Consider the following 12,340-nt stretch of genomic DNA (forward strand, 5'->3'; position numbering starts at 1 on the left):
TGATCTCTTATCAGCTGGAGATCAGTTGTAATAGCAGGAGATCTCCAGCTAGAACCTGGAGGATGGCAACCCTAGTTGCTTGGCACCCTATTCCCTCCAATTCAGATATCTGAGGACCTCAGCTCCCCATAACTACTTCTTCACACTTACTTTAACATATGTTCCTTTTGTCCTCGTGCCTATAGCATTCAAGCTGCACATCATTCACAAAATGAGAACAGTTTAGGCCAGAAGCCTCCCTGAATTTTGCCCACTAAGCACTCAGCTACACATTATGGTGTCTTCTGTGTAGATTCTAAGTAGCATTTTTCTTCCTTTTGCTCCTACAGCCTTCAGGCTGGCCTTCTCAAGGGGTGGGTGGAGAGAGAGTGACCTTAACCCGTTCCTCCCCTGTAATTTTCTTGCTGGAAAAGCCCCACCACTCTGATTGGGGGGAAAATGAGTACCTTTAAGTTTTCCCAGCAAGAGTAAAACCTGTTCATGGATGGGTTTTTCCACTGAGAAAATGGCACTGAAATAAAATATTAATGTTTCCTTCTCTCCCTCTGCCTTCCTCCTCCTTGATAAAGTAATGCCTGCAGCTAAATAATGTCTCTTTGACAATCATTCCATTGCTGATCCCTACACAGTTTTTACAGTAGAGACACTGTCTGCTTCTTGCTACAGATTTCCTTCAAAAACTCATCTTCTGTTACACATATTGCTTCGATGTCATTTACGGGAAGGAACCAAAGAGCCGCACCAGAAAAAGAAGCATCACAGACAGCAACAATAAGAACAGCAGGTCATCTGGCTCAGTCTCTTTCCCTCCATGCCTCTTTCTGTGGAATGTTCAGGAAGTTAAAGAGCATTACGTTCTAGCCCATTTATTTTCCTAGAGATTAAAGGAGACATAGTTTGATCTTCCCGATAGCATCTAACACCAATTAAGCTCAAATCCGAACATTTCCAAACATCTGTGTCAGATGCACTAGCTGTGTTTTTACCATAAAAGGGGTCATTCATCTGTGAATGATATTTCATCGTTTAGAGGAGAAGGTGACCACACAATGTCACACACAAGCACTTATTCTTTTTTCCATTCTGGCCACACTACTTGAACATTAGTTGCTTGACTCACATTGTTTCTAGCTGCAAAATGATGCAACACTTTTCTAGCTGGATGGAATTAGCAAGGATGGTTTTAATAAATGTACCTAAGTACAGAGATTCATTTTGAAAGATTAGGATTTACTGAGAAGTCAATTAAAAAAAAAATCACACCAAGTAACACAGAAAGAGTGGAACCTGAAACTGAAATGCTGCATGTAGCCCTTAGCACCATAGTGTTATAGAATGTTCCCAGACATTCTAATATCTAAATGGCAAAGTGTCAACAATTAGAATGTTAGCAAACAATATGGGGGAAGTAAAATGTCATTTTCACAAGGCCTAGCTAGGACAAGTGGAATTGCCTGCCATTGGCATGGAGTGGAGCATAGGTGAGGCAGCCAACAGGAAGGACTGTGAAATTAATAGGAAAGCAAGGCAGCCAGAGGCAGGTGGTACCAACATGAAAATTATCCATGCAAATTTGGAGCATTCACATGGCAGGCAGCTTTAGATAATAGTGACAAGACATGGAGTAGCTAGTTGCTGCAGAGAAGGGATTGTAGTTAATGATCTCCTCATGAAGGAAGTAACATTTTGCCCAGCCCTGAATCGGTCTTTCCACCACCACTAACAGGCAATAATATCTATATCTGTTCCTGCAGCTGTAATTCCATTGGCCTCCAGGGTCTGAGGTTGTGCACATTCTACAGCTCATAAATTCACGGATGAACAAAACCTGGCAAGGTTTGCAATAGTAATGCATAACACCCAAAAGAATAAACATGTTAGTCAAATAATTGCCTTAATCTAATGTGACACTGAAACTCCTTTATGTACCTGTTCTTTGAATTAGAAAATATGTGATAGGCTAAATGAGGATGCCTTTTGTTTCTTACCAGAACACTGTGTACTGTCTACCTAAACTGAAAGCAAAAGACAGAAAAGGAGACACACATTCATAGCAAATATTTGCCCCAGTAAAAGGGATTTTTCCCCTGTGAACTATTTTTGCATTCTGAAAGTCAGACAATAAAATTAATACATAGGGCATACAACGTATTCCTCATAGACTCCAGATTTTTTTCCAAAACAGCCTCCCTCTCAGTCCTTCAACCTGATGGTTTTCTATGGCCACAACAATGGAAAAAAGAATTTGAGTGAGTTCCATGAAGTCATTGTCATATAACAGCTGACAATCCAGGAGACTCGTGCCTCACTGTTATGCCTCACTGGCATCTCTCACTCACATACATGCACCTGATATAAATAGTATGTTAGGTGCTTGGAACCCTACATGGGGAAATTCTGTTAACATGCCCAGACTCTCATCAAAATTAGACTTCCGTCTGTGGCAGTTGTGAGATGAGTCTAGTGCCTGCTAGCTCCATCCAATCTTGTGTACCTCTTCCAGGTAATTCTGCTGAATTTAATATCATAAATTCAGCAGAATTACATGGAAGAGGTACACAGCTGAATTTGAGAACAGGGAGAAAAACAAAACAAGGAATTCACAAACTCCATTTATGGATATAATGCATTGTAGGGAATATTAGAAAAGGGTACTGTCCTTGAAATTAGACAAAAGAAGTAGAACAATCAGATACTACCTTAATGCCAGCTGGAAGTGGCTGCTTTTTCAAGCACCCCACCCCGTTAAGCTTTCTTCCAGTTGTTTTTTATAAGCAAGGATACAAGTATAATTAAGACTAGTACTGCTCTCAAGAACCCTGTGAGGCAGGTTAGGCAGCCAGATGTGACTGGCCCCGAAGTCACCCAGCAAGCTTCCATGGCAGAGTGGGGATTTGAACCTAGGTCTTCCAGATCCTAGTCTGACACTCTAAGCACTATACCACACGGGTTCTCACTTCAGAGTTTGAAAAAGCATGAAATGTGCACACAGATGTCCTCTTGTTATGATTCCACATGCATGTGATCCACTGCATGTATACATGTACTCATGAAAACCACAAAAAAAAAAACAACTCTACACCAGTGTTTCAGAGATGGGAGAAGGAATACCTGACAGAAATTTGACTTAGACGCTATTCTTAAAGACATAAAGGCTCTCCTGTGGTCTGGACTTTGAAGCCTTTGGTGGAAAACAGTGGGACTTTCTCACTGAGATGCAACAGTTTGAAGCAGTGGTTCTCAAGCTGTGGAAGTGATGTTAGCAGGGAGAAAGAGGAACAGGGTGAGGAGGTGTGATAGCAAATTTGTGTTTGCCTCTGCATTTTACATGAAATGGCCATGAAATACAGCCTGTTGTTCAGTAATGCTATCATCAATATATCTAAGCCTCAACATAGCCCCATCAATGGAAATTTAAATCTAGATGTTGGGGCCATAGGTAGGCATGACAGATCTTTCTACAAACTTGAGAAAAGCCCCAGGTTTGCAGAAAAATCTAAAATATTTTAATGGGGGATTAACCCCCCAAATGATATAAGCAATAACTGTAGACTTAAGAAATATATGTCCTAAGTGGCCAATGCTAGGCAACCACAATAATATTACCAACCTTCAAGCCTTGGTTTCTGTCAGTAAAAGGCAGGGGGGAATGGGCAGGGACTTTTCCAGGTTGTTTTGGTCTTTGAGGGAAGACTTATTGAGACAAGGCCCACCAGCAATCACAGGTGACTTACCACCATGCAACTTCAATGAGTTACCCAGGCCAGGCTGCTTGCAACTGTTCAGCAGCCACCGCCCCACAAAACCATTGTGGTATAATGGTTAGAATTTCAGTCTAGGATCTGGAGAACTCAAATTCAAATCCCCAATCTGCTATGGAAGCTCACTGGGTAACTTTGGGCCAGTCACACTCTTTTAGCCTAACCTAGTTCACAAGGTTGTTGTGAGGATAAATTAAGGAGAAGAGAATGGTTTAAGCTGCTCTAGGGTCCCTATTGGGGACAAAGGTGGGATATAAATGAAATAAATAAATAATAAAAATAGCTGAAGATGGGGCAGATAAAGGGTAGGTTGGCTGGTGGGTCAGAAGGAGAGAAGGAAGCAGGGAAATATGGGGTCTTTCAGGAAAGGAAAAGAGGAAGTGGTGGGGGAGAGGAAAATAAGATGCTCCGTGCAAGTCCTTGCAGGTCCCTTACTTGTATATTTGTACATTCTAAACATTAAAATAAAATATGCAATTTGTTCAACATTAAGTGAGATTTTCTTCATCTTAAGTTGGGGAGGGGGAAAGCAGTATGGAGTTATTTTTCAAGCAGGTCCTGAAAACTACAGTAAGTTTAGAAGTGGGTCCCAAAAAAGTATAGTAAATGTAAAAACGGGTCTTGCTTCAAAAAATGTAGTACTACTAGCTTAAAAGGAAGTAGGAGACAATGCTCTGGAAAGGCATTAGAGTTCATAAAAAAATCAAAACTGAACCATGTTCATCTGTTCATAAGGTCTCTCACTCTCTCCCACTCTCTCCGGCTCTTTCTTGGTAGCATATTGCAAAAAAATCTTTGGGTATATTTTGTTTTGTAGATTTTTTTTTTTTTAATGAGAGGGAGAGCTTATGGAAAGAATCATGCCACAAGAACTTGGAATGATGAACTCGTTCCCTCCCAGTCAGCTGATAATGTTGTCACCAAGTAAACAAACAGCCTTAATCAAACCAGGAAAGTGGCTAGAGGAAAAATAGTTATCTGATGATATATCATGCACAGTTATCTTAGTTTCAGTACTTATCTTTATGAGTGACAGCTCATTGCCTGTTATGATTCCTGATTGCTTTTTTTCTGGGTGAGAAGCCAAAAGGAGTTTGTATGTTCATGAAATGCTTGGCTGTTTTTCTAAACCATGCCCATGGAATCACAATTTCAGACAATGGAAAAAATATTGTCGAAGGCTTTCGCGGTCAGAGTTCATTGGTTCTTGTAGGTTATCCGGGCTGTGTGACCGTGGTCTTGGTACTTTCTTTCCTGATGTTTCGCCAGCAGCTGAGGCGGGTGAAGCGCACAGAGCTGGCTGGGCGCGTGCGCTTCGGGACGGCGCTAGCCGGCGTTCCCCACCCCGACAGTCAGCTGGGAGGTGGGCGGGGCCGCACAGAGCCGGCTGGGCGCGTGCACCAGCTCGCTCTGTGCAGCCCCGCCAGCCTCCCAGCTGGCCGTTGGGGTGGGGAATGCAGGCTCGCGCCATCCCAACGCGCACGTGCCCAGCGGGCATTCACTCCATAAGACAAGTTTTTAGAGGAAGAAAACAAGATTTTTTCTTGTTTTCCTCCTCTAAAAACTAGGTGCGTCTTATGGAAACGTGCGTCCTATGGAGCGAAAAATACGGTAATTCCCACTCAATGAATAGATCCAGTAGAAAAGCACACCAAATCATGCATTCCAGTTGGAAAGCATTATTCCACCAAGTCACCAAGTAACTAGGAGCTGAGAGAATAAGCAAAGTCACCAACTGTTGAGAGCACAATTAATACATGTGCATGTACAAACAGGCACTTAGTCTCTGGCTTTTAAAAATGCTTAAAAATCAAGCAGAAAAGCTGGTAGAATCCAGCTCACTGTAAATCAACATACTAGGGCTGTGCATATCGTGTTTACCAAACTGAAAAAAAAACCTGAGAAAGCCATTTCAGTTTTTATCGGGTTTAATTTCGGCTGAATAGCAAAGCTGGGATTCTGAGCCAAACCAGATAGCCAATCCCTGAATAGAGGTATTCGGCTTATTTGGCTTTCAGCTATTGGACTTTGCTCAGTTTCCCGGTTCTGTGCCTGTATAGGATTTTCCCAATTTTTCTATGTTTTACTGGTTTTGTTTGGTAGGGGACATTGTTCCCCCCTCCCAGACTCTATAGTTGGATCCCTTGTGAGGTAGGAGTTGTGTAATTGGAGCCAACTAGGTCAGACCAAACTATCCATCACCCTAGTAATCTGAATAGCAGAAGGGTCATTTAAAAGACAGGGCTCACCCAGTCCCATCCAGAGGGTAAACACCAGCTTCAACAGTTGCTTATTGGACTTCTGAAGAAGACTTCCTCACCCATGCAGATGAGAAGTGTCTTTCAGGAGAACCACCTCGGTTGTGACTTTGGTCGTTTCTGATATCGTGACCCCCCCCCCCCTTATGAAAACCTGCTCTCAAAACTGAAGGTTGCCTTAGGGGAGGGGCTGTGGCTCAGTGGTAGAGTGTCTGCTTGGCATGCAGAAGGTCCCACGTTCAACCCCCGACATCTCCAGTTAAAGGGACTAGGCAAGCAGGTGATGTGAAAGACCTCCACCTGAGACCCTGGGTAACCGCTGCCGGTCTGAGTAAACAATACTGACTTGGATGGGTTCATGTGAGTAGCATCTTTGTTTCCCCTTACCGTAACAATCTCTCAGAATCAGATTTTGATGACTATATTAAAGAACTGTTTAAAGGATGGCATTTGCCACCAAAAGAAATGTTTTCTGTGCTTTATTTTTCTTGCATTTAAGCCGTTTTCCTAAATTTGGCAGCTAATTTCCATGGCCATCATGCTATGTGACCCAGATACAAATGGAGCCCCCAGACTCTGTGGTGCCAGCCTGCCTCAGCTCTTTCCGCCAGACCTCAGCAATGCTGTCCTTCTGAACCTCAAAACCAATTCACCGCTATTGAAGCTGGTATTACACAACCCCTACCTCACAAGGGCTCCAACTATGGAGTCCGAGGGGGGCAATGTCTCCTCCCAAACAAAACCAGTATAAGAACCAGGAAATGGAGCAAAGGCTAATAGCCAAAAAAAAAAAAAAAAGCCGAATACCTCTATTCAGGTATTTGGGGATCAGCTATATGGCTTTGGTGAGATTCTTGGTTTTGCTATACAGCCAAAATTAAACCCGGAAAAAGACAAAATGGCCCTTTTTGTGTTATTTTCGGTTTGTAAACCCAAAATGCACAACCCTACCTAGGAGTCTTAGTAGACCACACATTGAACATGAGTCAACATGGTGTGGTAGCTAATGTGATTTTGGCCTGCATCAACAGAAGTATAGTATCCAGATCATGCAAAGTGATGGTATGGCTTTAATCTTCTCTGGTTAGACCTCACTTGGAGTACTGTGTTCAGTTTGGGGCACCACAATTTAAGAAGGAGGTTGACAAACTGGAACGTGTCCAGAGGACGGCAAAAAATCCAAACTTCACATATACACTGATGAGATCTGTGCTGGCAGTGACAGACCAAGAAAGGGACCTTGGGGTGGTAGCAGATAGCTCTGTGAAGAAGTCAACCCAGTGTGTGGCTGCTGTGAAAAAGGCAAATGCCATGCTGGCCATAATTAGACAAGGAATAGAGAATAAAACTGCTGCTATCATACTGCCATTGTACAGTATGGTGAGACCACACTTGGAATACTGTGTTCGGTTTTTGACACCACACCTAAAAAAAGGATATTGCACAGCTTGAGAAGGTGCAGAAAAGAGCAACCAAAATGATCAACTGCCCTATGAGGAACAATTAAAATGCTTAGGGATTTTTAGCTTAGAAAGAAGGTGGTTAAGGGGAGATATGATAAACATCTATAAAATTATGCATGCTGTGGAGAGAGTGGACATGGAGAAGCTTTTCTCCCTCTCTCATAATACTAGAATGTGGGGTCATCAGCTGAAGCTGGAGGGTGAGAGATTCAAAACAGATTAAAGGAAGTATTTCTTCACACAATGCATAGTTAAATTGTGGAACTCCCTGCCCCAGGATGTGGTGATGGCTGCCAACTTGGAAGGCTTTAAGAGGGGAGTGGACATGTTCATGGAGGGTAGGGCTATCCATGGCTACTAGTCAAAATGAATACTAGTCACGATGCATACTTATTCTATCTAATATCAGAGGATATAATATCCTATTGTAGTAGGTGCTGTGAAACACAGGCAGGATGCTGCTGCAGTTGTCTTGTTTGTGGGCTTCCTAGAGGCACCTGGTTGGCCACTGTGTGAACAGACTGCTGGACTTGATGGGCCTTGGTCTGATCCAGCATGGCTTTTCTTATGTTCTTCCAAGCTCTATGTTTCCATGTTTCTATTCTTAGGGTCGCAAGTATAATGGCTTTGGGTTCACTGCTGTGAGGTAAGTTTTGAGGAAAGTAAGTAAAACATGGAGATCACTGAGACAGGAGTTGTATATAAATAACAAAGAAGATTTGTTTATTTACAGGTTGGTTTTAAAGAACAGATCAGCAGCACAGGTCTCCAGAAAGTCAAAAGAGAAACCTGGCTGAGGCACATAAATATAAGCTAGTTGGCTTCAGAGTATGGTTTGAATTCTCCTTAACACTTGCAGCTACAAATAGGCTTTGACTGACTAGCCACTAGGCTGGATCCTTTCACACATATAGGATTCCACCCATACCAGCTTGCCCTTTCCCAAGAGTCAGACGAAATGGTGCGAGCGCTGCTTATCAACAAAGACAAGCCTCACAACCAGGTATTCTATCCACTCCCGGAGGTACAGCTAAACACTCTGCCATGCTACCAGGCAGACGGGAACTATCTGCTGCTGTGCTTCCCTCCAACATGCCATCCCTCCCTCTGAAAGGTCACAATGGGTAGCCGTCGGTCTGAAGCAGCAGAAAAGGGCAAGGGCCCAGGACCGGAAGAGGTGAGCTGCAGCTCACAAAAGCTCATATCCTGCCAGAAATTTTGTTAGTCTTTAAGGTGCTACTGGATTCTTGCTCTTTTCCCTCTGAAAAGCTCAGGGATGAAACAGCTGAGTGACTGTTTTTCCCTTGAGCGGCCCCACAAACTCCTATCCATCACACTCACTAAGACTCAGGTGGAAGCAAACCGTGCAATCAGACACCATAAGACAATTTATCAACAATGAATAGGACTAGTATTACCTAATTAGAAAACTAATATGAGCAGCAAACTGTCTAAGGCAAGAGATACTATAAGCAATGCCAAAAGTGGAATTACACAGGCAAAATACAGTGTGGTAAGAGCAAGTTGACACCTACAATAATTGTTGCAGTAGAATACAATCCTGTTCCATTATAAAAAAAAATACCTCCTGAACTTTACTGTTTTGCACATTCTGCAGTAGGGTTGCCAGGGTTGCCACTGGTGGGAGGTTTTTGGGGCAGAGCCAGAGGAGGGTGGGGTTTGGGGAGGGGGGGCTTAGAGTCCAGTTGCCAAAGCAGCCATTTTCTCCAAGTGAACTGATCTCTATCAGCTGGAGATCAGTTGAAATAGCAGGAGATCTCCAGCTAGTACTTGGAGGTTTGCAACCCTATTCTGCAGAAAGATGGGATTGTGGGAGCCTTCTTGACCTCCTCTTCTTGACCTCCTCGAGCAAGCTGTTCCAATTATTTTCATGCATTCAGCCTAATATCAGCTTCTTGGAGTTTTTTTCATGTTTTGGATGTGAATATACAATCACTGTTGATAGAGAAGAGCATTTGTAAATGCCAGTTAGCATTTTGCCAGTGCAGGATGTGTGTGCATATTACGAACAGGCTGAACCAGTAACTGCTTTGTGCCTTGTTGTGGCAGTGCCCTCTCTCCTCTTGAAAACCACAGACCATATGCAGGTGTGAACTGCGCATGCCTGGTCTGTTTCAATGTAACTGGCTAATTTAAGTGCTTTGGTACTCACTAATTCCTTGCAGGCTGAAAAAAGCCATCAAAAATGTAGTAAAAAGCGTTCCTTGTTTTTGTTCCCTGTCTCGCTTAGATAAAAGGATTAAATAATAGACCTGGATTAGGCCTGGTGCGATTGGGCCTCGGGCCTCGTATGATTGCTTATTGAAGACTGACTCAGCAGAGGGCAGCACCCTTCTAAGGTTGATGTCAGCCATGAAGAATGCTAAGCACTGTTCCTCTTTCCCAAGAAAGATGGCTAAACAATTCTCTTACATATACAATCTGCAGGGACTTCCAATGAACATTTTCTGACCTTCCTAAAAACCAAAACCTTGTAAGAGAATTATTAGCCAAAAGAAATTCCTCAATAGCACCAATAGCAAAACAGACAACCAGAATAAAAAGCCATAGTGGATGAGGATAGCAAACCTCTGCACAGTTAGCGGAGAATAGTTCCCAGTGCCCTTACTTGAAGGAAAGGTGTATAGGATTAGAACGCAAGACTTCAGTCATGGGCACAGCAAGATTTTTGCAATCTCACTGAGATCAAGATCTTATTTTACAGTATGTTTTGCTGGGAAGAGGGAGAGAAAGCTTGGCATCCCATCAATCTGTTGTATATGGGGGTGGGATCAATTTATAGTATTATTTTGGGCCATAACAAAAATGCATGGGGGAGGTTCCAATGCTGAAATAGCAGATCAGATCCCAACTAATCTGGGATCCTTGCCCATCATACCCCCTTCTCTTTGGGCTGCCATGGTTGCCAACATACAACATACATCTAGCATAAAATTGCCCAGTTGCAAAATCATTTGTGGGTACTTTGGCTGTTGCAATACAGCATTGCACTAGCATAACTGGAACTTATTAGCAACCTCTTCCTCTCTTTCCCTTTGTATAGTAACAGAGTAAGATAGTGGCTTGAATGGAACTGGGCTTTTAATGTAGCTTTGTTACTTTCTTATGAAATCATAACTTCTCTGCTAAACATTATCCAAAGAATTAAAATCTACAAGCATGAAACTTGCAGGAGCATCTCATTTCCCAACTCTCCCAGTATTTTTTCTTTCCTTTGTCCCTCAAGCCCCCATAGCCTTTCCCCTTTTCCTTCCTACTTCTATCCTTCCCCACCAACAGCCAACCTACATTTATCTGCACCTCTGCCTTTAGCTTTTTCTCTCCCCCCACCTCAGCAGTCTCTACCTAGGAAAATTATGGTCCAGTTGTGGGAACCCTCAAGGACTTGTGGGATGGCCCCTAACTTTCCTATGTATCCCCATTCCCACATTACTTCCTCTTTCCTTCCTCCTGACAGCCCCCATATCATCTCCCTTTTCACTGTCTCGTTCTCTCCTTCTCAGCAATTCACCAACCTGACTTTTATCTGACTTCCATCTTCAGCTATATTTAATTATTTATTTATTTCATTTATACCGTGCCTTTCTCCACAGTGGAGACCAAAGCAACTTGCATTATTCTCCTCTCCTCCTTTTTATACTCACAACATCCCTTTGAGGTAGGTTAGGATGAAAGTATGTGACTGGCACAAAATCACTCAAAGATCTTTCACAGCAAGATGGGAGTTCGAACTTGTGTCTCCCAGATACTACTCTGCTGTTGAAGGATAGCAAGCAGCCAGGCCAAGTTGAGTCATGCAAGTTGCATGGTATCAAGTCACCCAGTGGTTGCTGCCAGGCCTAGGGTTGCCAACCTCCAGGTGGGACCTAGAGATATCCTGGAATTACAACTGAACTCCAGATGACAGAGATCTGTCCATCTTCAGAAATGGCTGCTTTGGAAGGTGGACTCTATTAAATTATATCCAGCTGAAGACTCTCCCCTCCCCAAACCCTGACCTCCTCAGACTCTCCCCCCCCCCAAAAAAAAAATCTCCAGGAATGTCCCAACCGGGATCTGGCAACCCTAGCCAGGCCTGGCCAAATGAGTCCCCCCTCAAAGACCAAAACAGCCCTGGAAAGGACTCTGCCCCCTTCTCTGCCTTTTTCTTACAAAAACCCAGCTTGGAATGCTGCAGTTTTTTAGCAACAACCACTGAGGGATCCCATTGCTTAAAGCTACAGGCACTCCTTTTATCATTTGGAGTTTTTAAAAAACCCTGTACTTTTTTTAAGATTTCACATTTTTCTTGGACAATTTTTTGGGGCCAACTTTACTATGGGAATGCACAAGGACTTGCAGAAGCATCTTATTCCCCACTATTTCCTCTTTTACTTTCCACATAGCCTCCCCCCTTTTCCTTCGTCCTCTCCTTCTAGGGTTTCCATCCTCAAGGTGGAGCCTGGAGATCTCCTGGAATCACAACAGATCTCCCAACTACACACATCAGTTTCCCCTTAGGGTTGCCAGCTCCAGGCTAGGAAATTCCTTGAGCTTTGGGGGTGGAGCCTTGGGAGGGTGAGGTTTGGGGGGGGAGAAACAACCTCAGCAGGGTATAGTACCATATAGTCCACCCTCCAAAGCAGCCATTTTCTCCAGCAGAACTGATCTCTGTCATCTGAGGAGCATTTTTCAGTTTTATTAATACAGCAAAGCCATTAAAATATTCATATTGATTACAAGATAGAATTAAAAGATACAGTATCTAAATCTATGGGATATATAATTTTTAAATAAATAAATAAGTTAAAACCTCAGATTAATATAACATTTTCCTTTTTAGGTTAGATTGCTAAGC

Source organism: Euleptes europaea, chromosome 4, assembly GCF_029931775.1.
Source record: "Euleptes europaea isolate rEulEur1 chromosome 4, rEulEur1.hap1, whole genome shotgun sequence".
NCBI classification, from domain to species: Eukaryota; Metazoa; Chordata; class Lepidosauria; order Squamata; family Sphaerodactylidae; genus Euleptes; species Euleptes europaea.